The sequence below is a fragment of the Nycticebus coucang genome, chromosome 12 (genome assembly GCF_027406575.1).
Source record: "Nycticebus coucang isolate mNycCou1 chromosome 12, mNycCou1.pri, whole genome shotgun sequence".
In the NCBI taxonomy this organism is placed as follows: domain Eukaryota; kingdom Metazoa; phylum Chordata; class Mammalia; order Primates; family Lorisidae; genus Nycticebus; species Nycticebus coucang.
This window is the reverse complement of record NC_069791.1, coordinates 25,980,822-25,997,005: the sequence shown is the minus strand read 5'-3', so window position 1 is coordinate 25,997,005 and position 16,184 is coordinate 25,980,822. Positions and strand designations below refer to the sequence as shown.

At 35.6% G+C, this 16,184-nt stretch overlaps 1 non-coding gene across 1 annotated transcript; it reads left to right on the top strand.

Annotated features, from left to right (window-relative positions):
* Positions 1-758: 758 nt before the first annotated feature.
* On the top strand, positions 759-894 carry LOC128562814 (U4 spliceosomal RNA). Its single transcript, XR_008373515.1, has one exon. It is a non-coding gene; the product is annotated as a U4 spliceosomal RNA (small nuclear RNA).
* The last annotated feature ends 15,290 nt before the right edge of the window (positions 895-16,184 follow it).

Here is a 16,184-nt window from a genome sequence, read left to right as displayed (position 1 = left end):
ATGTTGCCTTTTAGAAAGCAACCTACAGCACATCTTGGCTGAGAAACCTATAGAACTGGCTACAATGAAGCACTGGGAAAAGTTACTGTAAAGTTATTTTATAAATAACAAAAGTAGATGGCACTTAATATCAATATCAGGACAAAGACCAGTTGAATTAAACTACTGATATAGAGAGTGTTGAATGCCCAGAACACAAAACAAATATTGCCATCTGTGTGGCACATATATGAGGGAGAAGAACTTGACAATTTTATTTCTCTGTCATAGAAAATCCATGCCATTAGTGGAGAGATGTCTGCTAATGCTATGGAAAGGGCTCTTTATATATAAAGGGGCTCTTTATATCTTCCCCCATTTGCCCTAATGTTAATATTTTGTGTTTGTGTGGCTTGTTTATTACAATCGAAGAACAAAAACTGCTCATTGCTGTGGACGAAACGTGAGTTTTAATAAGCCACTCATACCAGGAACAAGAGGCAAAGTTTGGAATCTGAGTACAGGTAGACAACAGGTAGAAGCAACGTCTGCATAAAAACAAAATCTGCAGAGAGTGACACCCTCCTTGAAGGAATAAGGGAAAATCCTATGACACAAAATCACATCATGGCCTTATGTTGTGTTTGCCTTTGGATCAGGATAGAGTGTAAAAAAATATTTTTTCCCTTGAGCTTTCCTAATTTTAAGTATCAATTGTATCTATATGGCCCTTAAAACTCCAAGGCAACAATTGAAAGTGAATTAGATATATAAAAATTAGCTTTGCCTAGTGGCAGTAGTGTAGCCAATGAGGTTTACTGAGGCGCGATTATTGCTAATAGATATATAAAAATTATAGTTTGTGAAATTATCAGAAACAGAATACAACATAATTTATGTTTGATACTGCACAATACTTCAAGAAATAGTAAATGGAAACAAAGGAGGACAGAAAAAAAGCTTCTTTAAATTGACCAATCTGATTTGAAAAGGAATTAAATAGAAGTTTAGAAATGTAAATATTAGTAGTTAATATTAAAAACCCAATGTCTGGGTTAAATAGTAAATTATACTGAGCCCAAGAAAGAAGAATAGACCTAGAAAATATTTCTAAAAGAATAACAGAGAATATAGCACAGAGGGACAAATAAATGAAAAAAGATTTTAGGAGATATGAAGGATAGATAGAGTGAGAAGGCCTTGTGTGTATTTCATCCTGGGGCCCAGAATGATGAGACAATAAAGAAGTTGTGGATTGATTTTTATTTATCTTGCTTATGATCTTTTGTTTTCCTGAATCTGAACATGTGTATTTTTAATAATTCATGAAAATTATCAGCCATTCAAATATTTGCCCCATTGGTAATTTTCTCTAGCGTTTGCTTGTTTGAAATGATTTTTCTTTTCCCTTTCTCTTAAAAGCTAGTTTCACTGAAATAGAGACATAATTCCATTATCTCTTGTTATTATTGTTTTTTGGAATGATTGTCCAGCTAGTGGTCACTCATTTGTAGGATCATCTTTCCATCTTTGGTGTTCTACAGAAAGTGCTAAAGAAAACTTAAAGGGAGGAAAATGATCTCAGGAATATCTGAGCTGTGACAGGAATGGTGAGCAAAGAAAAATTAAATAAACACAATTAAAGGTAAAAAAATAATATTAATATGGCTACTTATTTCAACGTAGAATTAAATTCTTATACTACATTCTCCAATTATAATGCAGTTAAATAGAGAATAATGATAAGATGATAATTAAAATAATTCCAAACATTTATAAATTTTTAAAGAACCTTTACTGGAAATTTAGAAAAATGATTAAACCAGAAAATAACATAAACAAATAATATAAGTACTACTTATTAGAACTTGCACAAAGAGATAAATTTATATTTTAAATATTTATTAAGATGATAGAAAGTTAAAAATTGGTGAAATAAACATCTAATTAAACAAATTAGGCTAGTTGCAGTGCCTCACTGCAACCTATAATCCCAGCACTTTGGAGGGCTGAGGTTGGAGGAGGCTTAAGGCCAGGAGTTCAAGACCAGGCTGGAGAACATAGTGAGATCCCATTTCTAAAAGAAAGAAAGAAAGAAAGAAAGGAGGGAAGGAGGGAGGGAGGGAAGGAGGGAAGGAAGGAAGGAAGGAAGGAAGGAAGGAAGGAAGGAAGGAAGGAAGGAAGGAAGGAAGGAAGGAAGGAAGGAAGAAAAATTAGCTGGGCATGAGGGTATGTCCTAGCTACTTGGGAGGCTGAGGTGGAAAGATTGCTTGAACCTAGGAATTTGAGGCTATAGTAAGCTATAATTACACCACTGCACTGCAGCCTAGGTAACAGAATGAAACCTTGTCTCTAAAAAAAATTAGAAATTTTAAAAACTTCAAAAAACAACAAACTTGAAAAGAACAACACAAACTCAAAAAGGTAAAGATACAAAAAAGGTAAGAACAGACACCAATGAAAATAGAAAATAAAGTAAGTCTATCAACCAAGACAAAATGGGAATGATTAATACAAATGACAACCTCTGGCAGAGAAGATAAGGAATTAATTAACAAAAAATATATCTCAGATATTTTTTAAGACTGTAAGCAAACTTATGACACAAAATTTTGAAATGCAGGTAAAATACTAGAAAAATGTAAATTACCAATTGAAAATAGAAGTCTGTATATGGCAATAAATAAAACATCTGTATGGTAATGTAGCAATAAAAGAAATTGAATCACTAGATCAAAATAGTCCCATTAAAAAAATAAAAAACTCTACACCTAGACAATTTTTTGAGTTCTACCAAACATTTAAGGAACATATAATTTAGATCTTACATATGTATTTTCAGAAGAGTATAAAAAGGAGGAATACTCCTAACTTATTTGATTAAAATAGTATGAATAGTACCATTCAGTAGTAAATTCAGACAAGTTTACCAAAAGGGGTGGAGGCAAAGTATGGGCTGAATATGCCTCTTGACTAAAGAATAAATTGCAAATGAGATATTAGCAAACTAAGCCTTACAACGTATAATTAATTAATGTATCGATTTCAACTTGGTTTTATTGTAGGTATGGAAGTTTTGTTCAGTATTAGAATAACTGTAGAAAAACTTACTATTATCATAATAGATGCAGAAAAAAGCATTTTATACATTTAACGATCCTTTTCGATGAAAGCTCTTACTAAAATAGGAACAGAAGGAACTTCTTTAATTTTGTAAAAGATGTCTACACACGCACATAAAATCTAGCAAGCATAATGCTCAGTAGTCATACTTTAGAAACATTCCCTTTAAAATCAAAAATAAGAACGATGACATTCTTTTCAACATCGTTGTGGAGATCCTAGCCACTGTAATCAGGCCAGAAAAATAGAAATAAAGTGTACTAAGTTTGGAAAGAAAACTGTCATTATTTGCAGCTGGGTTTTGATATTGAAAACATGAGATTAATCTACAGATAAACTATTAAAGATGTTGCCAGTAATAAATCATTATAAAAAATTGCATTTCTACATACCAGCAGCAAATTTTTAAGGAAAAAAAAGAAAAGCATGTGACCTCAGAGAAAGATCAACACATTTGTAGACATTTATCTATGACAGAAATGGTGGCAGAGATAGGGGAGAAAGGAAGAACTTCCCAATAAATGGGTCCAGAAAAATTGTGCACAAGGAAAAACCTTGGTGGGGGGAGAAAAACATGAAATTGTACCCCTACCTCACATTATGCTAATAATAATAATAATAATTCCAGGTGGATTAACACAAATTCTAAATACAAAAGGCAAAATTAAAACAGGAGGTAATACAGGAGATAATAGTCATGACAGCAGAGAGAAAAGAATTTTTAAATAAGAATAAAAAAACTCCTAACCATAAAGAAAAAAACTGATAAATCTTACTACATTAAAATTATTAATAAGAACTTCTGGAGCTGGCAGGTTCGAACCCAGCCCAGGCCTGCCAAACAAGAATGACATTGCAACCAAAAAATAGCCAGGTGTTTTGGTGGGCTCCTGTAGTCCTAGCTACTTGGGAGGCTCAGGCAAGAGAACTGCTTAAGTCCAAGAGTTGGAGGTTGCTGTGAGCTGTGACACTACAGCACTCTACTGAAGGTGACATAGTAAGACTCTGTCTCAAAAAAAAAAAAAAAAAAATTGCTGAGTTAAAAAAATAAAAAAGTGAAGAAAAGCAAAAACCTGAAGAAAGTTATTTACTTATGTAAAATTGACAGTGATTAGAATGCAGGCATAAGATATTCTTACAAATCACTTAGAAGTCAGCAAGTGATAAATAGAAAAAATCATAAAGAGATATAAATGTCGCAAGTAGCTTCAATCTGAAAGCATATTAAATACCAAGGAAGAGTGTATAGATAATTATGGTATTCTTGAATATTGTAAAGATTTCATAACTGAACTAGTCTTGGGTATATCACGTAAAAGTTTCAAAAAATAATGTTAAATTAAGAAATAGAATGTTGTAGTAGAATGTACTGAGGGTTTTTCTCAGTAAATGTTTTTCTTATTTTGTTGATTTCTTAGAATTTTAATATGGACTTTTTGTTGTATAGAAGTTAAGATGTTTATGTACTTGAATTTACCACTCTTTTTTCTTGTGAATTCTGGCAAATCCTTTTTTTCTTTTTTTTTTTCTCTGAGCATTTTTAAGAGTCTGGCATTACTGATTGTTCTTTTTCTTGATTTAATTATAAAACTATTGCATATAATTCTTTGAAACATTAATTATGTGTATTGCTTAGCATAGCACCATGTACATAAGACTGCTGAGTACATATAACCGAAAAAACACTTTCACATTAATATTCTAATGTTACACTTTTTCACCTTAGGTTGTTAAATAATTTCTTTTTTTTTTTTTTTTGGCCGGGTCTGGGTTTGAACCCGCCACCTCTGGCATATGGGACTGGCGCCCTACTCCTTGAGCCATAGGAGCCACCCTAAATAATTTCTTTAACTCAAAACTTAAACTCAAATTGCTTTGGAACATCTGACTAATGAATAAAACCAATAGAGAATGATGTTTTAATCAGAATAAATTCCAAATAATTCTTACCAGTTCACCTACAAGTTTTAAGGATTTTTTTTTTAATCATTAGTAGAATAGTAGTTGCTTCCTGAGGGTTTGAGAAATAACAACAGACACTTGAGCCTTATATTTGAGGAAATAACCCTTTTTGTTCAGTCCAAAAGCTGAAAAGGTCTCAGGCACCAGTCACAGGGAGTTTTTCACCCCTGAATGACACCTGGCTCATGTCATTCACAGCAAAAGGAAAGTTTCAGTGTGTTCAGGCAGGAGATTAAACAGAGAGCCTTTTCAGAAATGAACAGAAGTGCCTACAGTTGGAGGCCAATTCTTCAATCTGTTACCAGAACTCTGTTTCCTCTCTTTCTTGTTTTCTATTCCAAGCCATTTTCTGCAACAATTATGACAAGAATAACTAAAGTCAGCCATTGTTTCTGTGCCCTTCACTGTATATCCAAACTCCTGTAATGACTCTTATCAAAATCCATAGTCTGCATTTTTATGATTAATAATGACATGTTACTATTTTATAGAGTTATGCTGTTAAAAATGAAATAAATATGCTAAAGGCATACCTTTTCATGGCAATAAGACTTACAAGTGAAACTATGAATGTATTGTGCATAAGAATACATAACTAAGAGCTCGATGCTGCAAGACATTTTTCGAAATTGTCATGGGAAATCAGGGTTGAATGAAATAAGGAAGTAGAACTGTATGATTTCCAAGCTGATGCTCTAAAAATGGTTTTTCAATTCTAGAGGACAAAAGGATAGGACTCAGATAAGACTCAGTCTGCGTAAAGAGAGAGTTGAGATTTGTACACAAAGAAGGAGGGAAACTCCAATCTGGAATATAAGCAAAAAAGTACAAAGCATGCTTCTGTGTGTGTGTTTGGAGGAGGGAGAGGAGTGCTGGCTGAGGATTACAGAAAAATGTGAAAGGTGGGTCCTGGGTGCTTGGGAGACAGAGGTGGAGACGCTAGCAGGAAACAATAATCACCCAAAGCCTTGAGGTCAAAACCAAGATCAGAATCTGAGCTGTCTGACCCAAACTGGAAGATACCTGGGAAGGCAAATCTGATTAGGTCACACCCAAACCCAGCCTTCTTTTATCATTTCTCACTGTCTAAAGACAAAAGTGCAACCTCCTTAATAAAGTGTTACAACGTCCTCTTATGTTATGGATGCAAGTTACCCCACCATATTCATCCTCTAACCTGAGAAAGTTTGTACTCCAGCCACTGCAAACTTGCCCCATATGCTGTCCAGGTTGCGTTCTTTTATTTTTCTGTATCTTTCTTGCATAGTGTATACTGTTTTATCCTTCTCAACTAACCATTTTCCAGACTTCTATCCATCAGATCTAACCTTCATGACTCCTCTTAGGAGGTTTTGGCTGTTCTCTTAGGGACAGCATTTCTTCATCCATTATTTTGCAACTTTGTTCATTCTGACAATAATTACTTATTTATCGATTTTCTTCCTTCTCTACTTGGGGCTAATCAAATTCAGAGAACACATCACATTCATATTTATATTTTGTTTCTAATCCATGTCAGATGATAGATCTCTGTGTTAATAGGCCTAACATTTCACTTAAAAAATAGGTCTCTAAGAAATGGGATTGGTCCTTGAGGAGCTGTATTCATAATTTAGATTTCCAGAGGTAAATCTCAAAGGCAGGGTCTCGTGTCTTCCGCCAATGTAATGGTACACGCTCCGCTCATTATAAAATCTAATTTGATGTGATGCTATAGGCAAAATCCCAGAGTAAAACTTTAATTTATTATTGATTCTTAAGTTGTTGGTTTTTGTTTTTTGTTTTTTGAGATAGAGCCTCACTCTGTCGTCCTTGGTAAAGTGCCATGGCATCATAGCTCACAGCAACCTCAAAATCTTGGGCTCAAGAGATCCTCCTGTTTCAGCCTCCTGAGTACCTAGGAATACAGGTGTCCACCATGACACTCAGCTAATTTTTTCTATTTTTGATAGAGATGGGGTCTTGCTCTTGCTCATCCTGGTCTCTAACTCCTGAGCTCAAGTGATCCACTCAACTCGGTGATTCTTAAGATTTTTTTTACTGATCTTCAGGTTTCTAAAATTATGATTTTCCTTCCAATACAGTAAAGTCTAATTTATTTGAGAATATTTAATTACACTAAGACAAGAAAACAAATGGTATGGGCGAAACTCAGAAAAAGCATAAAGCGTATGTAGTAATTAAATCATTAGCTTATGATTTATAGGTGAAGTTCACAGGATATGTTAAATATATTTATAGACAATGGGTAAACAAGTAGTGTAAATATATAGGAAAAATCATAACATGTGAAAATATCAACAGTAAGTCAATAACCTCTAAAACATACCAAAGATATAATTAATAGGAAATATGATGAGAACAAAGTTACTTAAAGATAGAAAGATATATAAAGACCAATTCATCTGGAAGGCCAAGGTGGGTGGATTACTTAAGCTCAGGAGTTTGAGACCAGCCTGAGCAAAAGTGAAACCCCTTCTCTACTAAAAAATAGAAAAACTATCTAGGCACTGTGGGGGGTGCCTGTAATTCCAGCTACTTGGGAGGCTGAGGCAAAAAGATCACTTGAGTCCAAGTATTTGTTGTTGCTACGAGCTAAGATGATGCCACTGCACTCTACCCAGGAGGACAGAGTGAGACTCTGTCTCAAAAAATAAATAAATAAATAAATAAAAGACTAATGGTCATGTTACCCCCGGGCCACGATAACACGTGATTCCATTCCGGCCTCACATATTCTTAACCCAAGAAAGATAAATAAAAACCACAGTGGCTCCACAGTGGCCTGGCGAGTTGTGGCTAGGTGTACTTGAACCTGTGTTTTCTGACAGAGAAAATATGTATCTTTGGCCTCAGACACCTCCCATTTGTGGGCTCATTATTCAAGCCTTAACTAAGATTCTCATAATCATATCAAAATCTGGGAAACCTGATGTGGCAAAGAAGGAGATGGGACTTGGCATAAGGGATTCAGGTAGTATACCATTCCCACTTGTAACCTATTCTAAGCATATTAACCCACTTCATCTCTTTCCTCCAAGTTTATCACACTGTAAGATTTAATAAACTGTAATTTGGGCATATTGATTTTGGCCATGAGCCTTTGTACTCATGACCTCTGGGATAGCTTAACTGGTAGTATACTTGAAGGATATCAGGCCATCAAGGTCATTCCCTATCATGACAAGTAAAACTGTAGGCTCTACTGAATTCTTTGGACTCACATAGCTCAGGTGACAAGAATAAATGAAAAAAAAAATGACACAAGCCAAGAAGATGACTTTTTCAATCAAGAACAAAAAGTATGTGCTAATTATATAATCATGAAACATTTTAAGAAATTCTTTGTGATTAAGGAAGTAATCACCTGGTTAAATCCTACGAGCTATGGGCCCAGCGCAAACATTCAGGAACAGTGGTAGAATGGAGTTGGTGAAGTTCCAACCTAGGAGGACAAATGTGAACTCCAATCTGCCTTCTGTCAGTTCCCAGGTGGGTGACTTAGTTGGGTTGCTTAACTTTACCAAGCCTCTCTTTCCTCACATGACAATTGAGGAAATAACTCTGTAAAGGTTTTTTATAGATATGATTGAGATTTATAGTCAGTTGACTTTAAGTAAAGGAGATTACCCTTGATAATGTGGGTGGGTTTCATCCAATCCATTAAAGGCCTTCAGAACGAAAACCAAGATTTCCCTGAGAAGAAAGAATTCTGGGTCTGGGGATCAGGTGTGTTCTACAAATTTCAGATTTGCCAGTCCCCACAATTGGAAAAGAAACTTCCATTTATATTTATATATTCCATTTACATAAATATATATATCCATTTATATATGTATATTTGTGTGTGTGTATAAATTTTCTTCTATATATTTTTTCCCCCTCTCTGGTGAACTCCGATAGATACACCTTTTCTGCCTCTATTTCAAATTACTATGAATGTTATTTAATGCTATGCCAACTTAAGGTGTTGTCATCCCACATGTGTCTCAAGTATGTGATTTAAATTGATGACTGTAAACATTTTAATTTTATAAAATTCTTCTTATAAAATGACTTTGAAACTTAATTACGTATATTCCCTAGAATAGTGTCATGTACATAAGACCACTGGATAAACATCACTGAAAAACATTTCAAATTCTTATTCCAATTTTTCACTTATTGTGTAAATTACTGAACAGAAGTGCCAGTTTTCTTTTTTTATTATTTTGGATTAACGTGAGAGTACATTATTTGTGTTTGGAAGATAAAGCCTGAGTTGCTGTTGAATCCTTCACCTACCCAGGTAGTACAGTATGCCTTATACCCCTACATTGCACCTGTTAGGTGGAAGCTTACTGATGCCCCTCCCACTTCCCCTTTCTTGAATTTAATTGTGTTTTTCTCCTGTGTGGGCCTGTAGTTGTTGACCTATCATTTCAACATAGTATTGAACACATGGCATGCTTTCTTTTTCATTCTTGAGATACTTAGGAAAATGTTCTCCAAATCCATCCAGGTAAATATAAAAGATGCAAAGCCTCTGTCTTGTTTTATAGCTGAATAGTACTCCTTGGTATACATATACCACAGTTTATTAATCTATTCATGTGTTGATAGGCACTTGGGTTGCTTCCACATCTCTACGATTGTGAGTTGAGCTGCTATAAACACTCAAGTGCAAAGAAATGCCAGTTTTCAAAAGGGAAGGTAGTGAAGAAAAATTGAATGATGCGTATGAACAATTGCTTTTAATTACCTATTCTTTAAGTCCTAATTTAATAACTAAGATGAAAAAAGAGACAGTTCTAACCTTTATTTCTCCTTATCATTGAATGCAATTAGAATAAATTGTTTATTTTGATTTTAGCAGAATTCTTTTGGTATCAACCCTTTCAGTGAAAGTGAAATTTTATTAAGATGAGAGGAAGAATGATTAAAAAGTGAAAACTTACATTATTATTTAATCTAAAAATAGACAGACTTCATCTCTTTCACCACCATAATCCCTCACTCTCCTTTGTCCCACTATAACTTCTGCCATTTGATTAGTCCAGCCCAGACAAGCAGTGATTGCTCCATCTCAGCACATCCTCCAATGAAATCTCAGCTGTGGATTTTACTATTCATTCCACTGAGTTCACCATGAACAAGTCACTCAAATCTCTTGTACCGTAAGTTGGCAATCTGGCTGATCAACCTTTCCAGATTGTTAACCAAGCAAGTCATAGTTCCAACATGCCTCTCCTATCAACCCTCCTTTGCTTTCCACAAGCATCATATCAGAATTAGTCTTATTTCTTTAGAGACGAAAGATCAGTTTGGTTTATAAGCAATTCTTATTTATAAGGCTTGGCTCACTGGCTTCAGTTTTTCTGCCCAAATTAGACTAACCTTCCTAGGGTGAAGTTCTGTTTGTTTTTGTTTTTTTTTAGACAGAATCTTACTCTGTCACCCATGGCATCATAGCTCACAGCAACCCCAAACTCTTGGGCTTGAGCAATCCTTTTGCCTCAGGCTCCCAAGTAGCTGGGACTATAGGTGCTGGTCTTAATGCCTAGTTAATTTTTCTGTTTTTAGTTGAGAAGGAGTCTTGCTCTTGGCCGGCTGGTCTCAAACTCCTGAGCTCAAGCAATCCACCTGCCCTGGCCTCTCAGACTGCCAGAATTACAGGTGTGAGCCACTGCGACTCACTTTAGGGTGACATTTTGACAAATAGTAAGTTTTTAAAAATGTAATGCAGAATTTGAAGGCAATTCTCAAAACTTTTCTAAAATTATTTGTAGCAATGACCTTGATAGATTAAGTAATTGAGCTTCATGATATAAAGTGACTGTGTAAAAAAGTATAATAGGTATTTGAACATTTATGTTTTGATTCAGCTAAGAAAAATGAGCTTTTGTGAAATGTTTTTGCTTTTCCCCACTTATTTTGTTAAATGTGCTCCAAAAGCACTTTAAGGTACAAATTAAAGGGAGAGGAATCCCAAAGTCAGCAGACCAATGTTTGAACCCAACTTTGTCATTCACTATAAATATGACCCCTTTTGAGTTACAAAACCTCCCTCCATGTTCAGTTTCCTCATTTGTAAAATAACGATAAGAAAAGTCTCTCCCCAAGAGGGAAATAGGAATGACTAAATGACATGATACATCTAAAACCCTTCATTCTGTTTGGCAACATAAGAAATCTCAAGAATCACTCAATAAATGTAAGCCATTATCATTATTATTGCTACTACTATAATTATATTTGTATTTAAGTATAACACCCATGTGAGTAATAATACATTTTTAAAGCTCTATACTCCCACCCATGTACCTAGGAGAGTATTTAGTACATACTTTTTGAACTGAACTGTGTTTATGATATATAGACAAAAATCTCAGGGATAAGTATTCTTCATTTTCTGCTGATTTTTCATAGGAGGCAGGATTTGGAAAGAAATGATATATGTGGCCTATGAATCACAAATGCTCATTACCGGGTTAGATTTCTGTTTATCTTTTTGTTGTTGTTTTTGAGAGATAGGTTCTCACTATGTTGCCAGGGTCCTCTTACCTTGGCTTCCCAAGGTGTTGGGATTACAGGCATGAGCCACTGTGTCCAGTCCTGGTCTAGATTTATAAACTAAAAATTAAAGGACCAGATCTTTAAAATGGGAAAAATTGGTTTACAACTTAAAAGTGAAAAAGCTGAGGTTTGAGCAAAAGTAAGCAAAGACATCTATATGTCTCTATGATCTATGTATCTTTGCATATGACTCTTGGTTTTAAAAACAATACAGGTATTGTCGTTGCTATGGGTGGAAAAAGAAAAAGAAGAAGAAGAAGAAGAAAGGAAGGAAGAAACCCAAAAACAAATAAAATAAAAACAATACAGTTAAAGAAAGAGGTGACTAGAAAGACAAAGAGGCCATGCCAGAGAAATGTGAAATTTATTTACTTCACTTTACCCTATTATACATGGAGAGAATATTCCTGTTGTCTGTACTGCAAAGCAACTTCCCCCACCCACATAGAAAATGCTGGTGATTCTTCAACTATGGCAGAATGCCAAACTTTCCACAGTATTTGGAAGAAGTTTCAAGAAGGCTTCCCTAGAGAAACTCACTGTGTGAACGCACGATGATAATAAGGTCATGAGATCATTGGGACTTGCCCCCTCATTGATTGTGAATTCTCTGCCAAGGAAAGCTTTATCTACCCGATTGGATGTTTTACAGCACAGACCCTGCCACACTTAAGTGCCCTAACTGGGGGTAGATAGTAATATTTTTCATTCCCAATACATTAAAATGTTGATTTTTTGGAATTCCTTATGCACGGTAATAAATGGACTTTACAATCTCATATACAGCCCACTGTGGATACTGCTCTTAGAGCAGTCAGCCCAGAACTCAACTGATAGAGCCATCCACCAGACAAGGTGGGGCCTATTAAAACATTACCTCATCTGTACACAGCGAGCCAAGGAAAGATATTCTCATAGGGTACCTCCAGAGTAGCTTGTCCAGTGAACATTTCAGTGAGTCAAAGCCGTAATCATTCTATCCTTGCTTGAGAAAATATTTTGTAAGCTATTCATATTACTCTTAGGAAATTTATTAGACATATTGAGTTTTGAGCTGCAAGAGACATTTAAGATCATCAAGTTCAACCTCTTTGCTTTTGTGACTTACCCAAGAAGATAAGTTAGTGGAAGAACTGGAACTAAAACCTGATCTCCTAACACTAATTCTTAATTATTTAATGTAAAAACAAGTGACTTTTATTTAAAATACTTCTTCCTATTCCATCCGTAGCACAACAAAGGATTTACTTTCTAAGCAATTGTTCTCAGGCCAGGAAGATCTTCAGTTTCATAGTTATTCACATTTATTTATTAAATAATAATTAGTTGATATTTAGTAAGGTATTTGTTCATCTTTTAAAAAAATTTCAGATCTTCTCTCTTTCAGGGAAATTGTCATTTGGCGAAAGTTTATTACATCTAAGATTTAAAAAATACTAAGTGAAATGAATTCACTCATTGAAGTATCAGTCACTCATTTTGGTAATACAGCTTAAGACTCCTAGTTTAAAGTAAAACATATGGACACTAACAAATATCTACATGTTTTTTAAAAATTACAGGTAACTGTTGAATTGTACAGTAAACTAACAACCATCCTTTTCCAGGGACTACATGTAAAATGTAATTTTCTTCCTGGTAAGGAGTTTGGGCAGCCTTGGCTTTCAAATGGATTACCATGTTTTTCTTAAGATTATTCATATAGAATCAAGTATTTTCCCTGAAATCCTTCTCTTTCTCTTAGAATTCTCTGAGGATCTCCACTTACGAACAGAATCTGATTACTTCACCAGGATCTCCACTTACGAACAGAATCTGATTACTTCAACCTAAGAGACAATCAACATCTCACTGGATAAAGCTTGCAGGGAGTTAGCTGTCTTTGTACACAGGTATAATCAAGCAAGTCCTTTTCATGGAATAGTATTGCAATTGAGTCTATGTCATCCCCCTGGACCATCGAGTACAACTATAAGGTTTGAAGTCACAACACAGCCGGGCTTCCATGCTGATTCTGCCCCTTCACAGCTGCATCACCTTGGGCCAAGTTAAGGAACCTTACAGCACTCCAGTCACTTCATCTGTTAAGAAGGAACTAATACCTACCTCTCAAGGGGGCTGCAATGATTGTATAAAATAATAGGTTTAAATTTCTCCCAGAAAATGCTTAAAATATAGTAAGTTCTGAATAAATGGTACTTCTTATATTATTTCCCTTCAATCAAGAAGTCAACTTCGCCTTCTAATTCTTCAGGTACTCACGGATTCTCACATTTCAAACGGGCAAATTTAATGCTGCTGATGAGGTGATTACCTTTTCTCAGAATGACTTTCTAATTTACCTGCCTGTTGAATTTTTTTAAGTAACCCTTAGTTAACCACATTTCTGGCACATGTTCACTGTGGTAAGGCTTTTCCAGCATGGCATTTTCCCTCTCTGGGAAATCAGAATCCTTAATTAGAACCTCTTCCTTTCACCACCTAGCCAGGGATTTCAGAGTCCCTCACAATGAGCCAAACCCACTGCCATTCTTGCAGCAGAGCTTCCTTTATCAGACGCTGGACTGAGGGCTGTTTCATTTCAGAGCAAATCATTGGCAAAGTTGGGTGTGGAAGTCAACAAGCTAGATTACGGCTCTTTGTGGCACTGAAAGAACACCTCCGCTGACTGGGTTCCTCTTCTGTGGGTTTCAACAATACCTCAGTGAGAATTTGAGCCCTCGGCACACTCACACGCTCCCAGACGTTCTCCATTGACCTTCGCTGCAGACCAGGGAAGCCTGGCACGGCCCTGAGGAAGGGCAAGTCAACCTCATCATTGCTGCCTTTACTCCTAGCTCTCCTACAGCAAGAGTGCTTTGTCCATATTGCTTAAGCATCGAATATTTACAGTGTGGGTTGCCTGCTCAGACATAAACCAAATAATAATTATCCAATTTCATTTAGCTTTATTAGATAACTTAATTTTGCATATTTCCCCACATCAGTAGCATAATAAGTTTTCTGGCTCAAGGTTTGATATGTTGCTCCTTGACATGTAAGTAAAAATGTCTTCATATTCTTCAGTACACAGTGATTTTTTTTTTTTTGCTTGTTTTCTCACGGAGGCTGAGAAAAAGAGAGAAAGAAAATATATCCTTCGACTAGTAAATGGTTTTGTGTTTTACTTTAATAAAACACTTTTGTGCGAAAGCTCAGAATGAATTATCCTTTATAAAACAATCTCCGAAATTACAAATGTCATGTTTTATTTTATTTTTTTTAATTTTTTTTGTGTGTTTTTGGCCGGGGCTGGGTTTGAACCCACCACCTCCGGCATATGGGACCGGTGCCCTACTCCTTGAGCCACAGGCGCCGCCCACAAATGTCATGTTTTAATAGTTGAAAGTTATTAATTGGAGTTGTAGAAAAGAGATTTGAGTAAGGAAAAATTCTCAACTATCAAGTTGGATATATATAACGTATCTATTACTGCCTACTGTTACATGTGTGAGTGTGCATGTTTGTGTAAAATATGAACTGAGGTGGATTTTGGATTAAGGCAAAATTTAATCCTGCAGTATAGATTTTTTTTTTGAGACAGTTTCACTATGTTGCCCCTCATTAGAGAGCCGGGGTGTCATAGCTTACGACAACTTCAAATTCTTGGGCTTAAGCGATTCTCTTGCCTCAGCCTCCCAAGTTGCTGGGACTATAGGCACCCACCACAATGCCTGGCTATTTTTTGGTTGTTGTCATTGTTATTTGGCAGGCCCGGGCTGGGTTCAAACCTGTCAGCCCGGGTGTATATGGCCAGTGCCCTACTCACTAAGCTACAGTCACCGAGCCTGAGGTATAGATTGTTTATGAAGGTATCATATCCATGAGGGTTTACGTACCATTTTCTTGGCATTTTGAATTTTAGCTCTTCAGTAATTAAAACTATTTCCCCTCCTGGTATAAGCTCAGTTATTGTTAAACATGTATTTTTAAAAGGGAGAAAGTAGTACTGTTCTACTGCTATTATTTATTATTTCAAATCTTCAGCTTGATGAGCACCCTTACCTTATAAAATTCTTCAAACATTCTGATGTGTGTATCTCCAGTCTTGGAATAAAAAGGAGAATTTAATCTTAAAAATAACACTGTTCATGCTCAGTGGTTTGTAGGTTCTGAATTAACCATTCTAATAAAAATCAATTTTAGTGCATTGTATAAGTACATAATCACAAAACCATAGAGTTCCTCTGGCTGCGTACTCCTTGTGGTGAAATGCAGTTATGTTTATGCCATATACATTTTCCTTGATTATTCACAAATATTGAGGTGGGAGAAAGGGACCAAGTTGAAACAGAGTTCTGTACAGCGCATACTTGGTCTTATTTACTGCCGTCACACTGAGAAAACGTTACCAAAGAGCAGGTTCAGAACTGCTCCCCAGTTCAATACAAATACATGCATTCAGAAAGGGAAATTGCTGTGTCAGATGGTGATATGTCACAGTCAGATTGTTTCCTGTTTTGGAAATCACTGTGCTCAATCAGGGCTGAGATGTTTCTATTCATCCTTTATAAGAGAACTGGCCA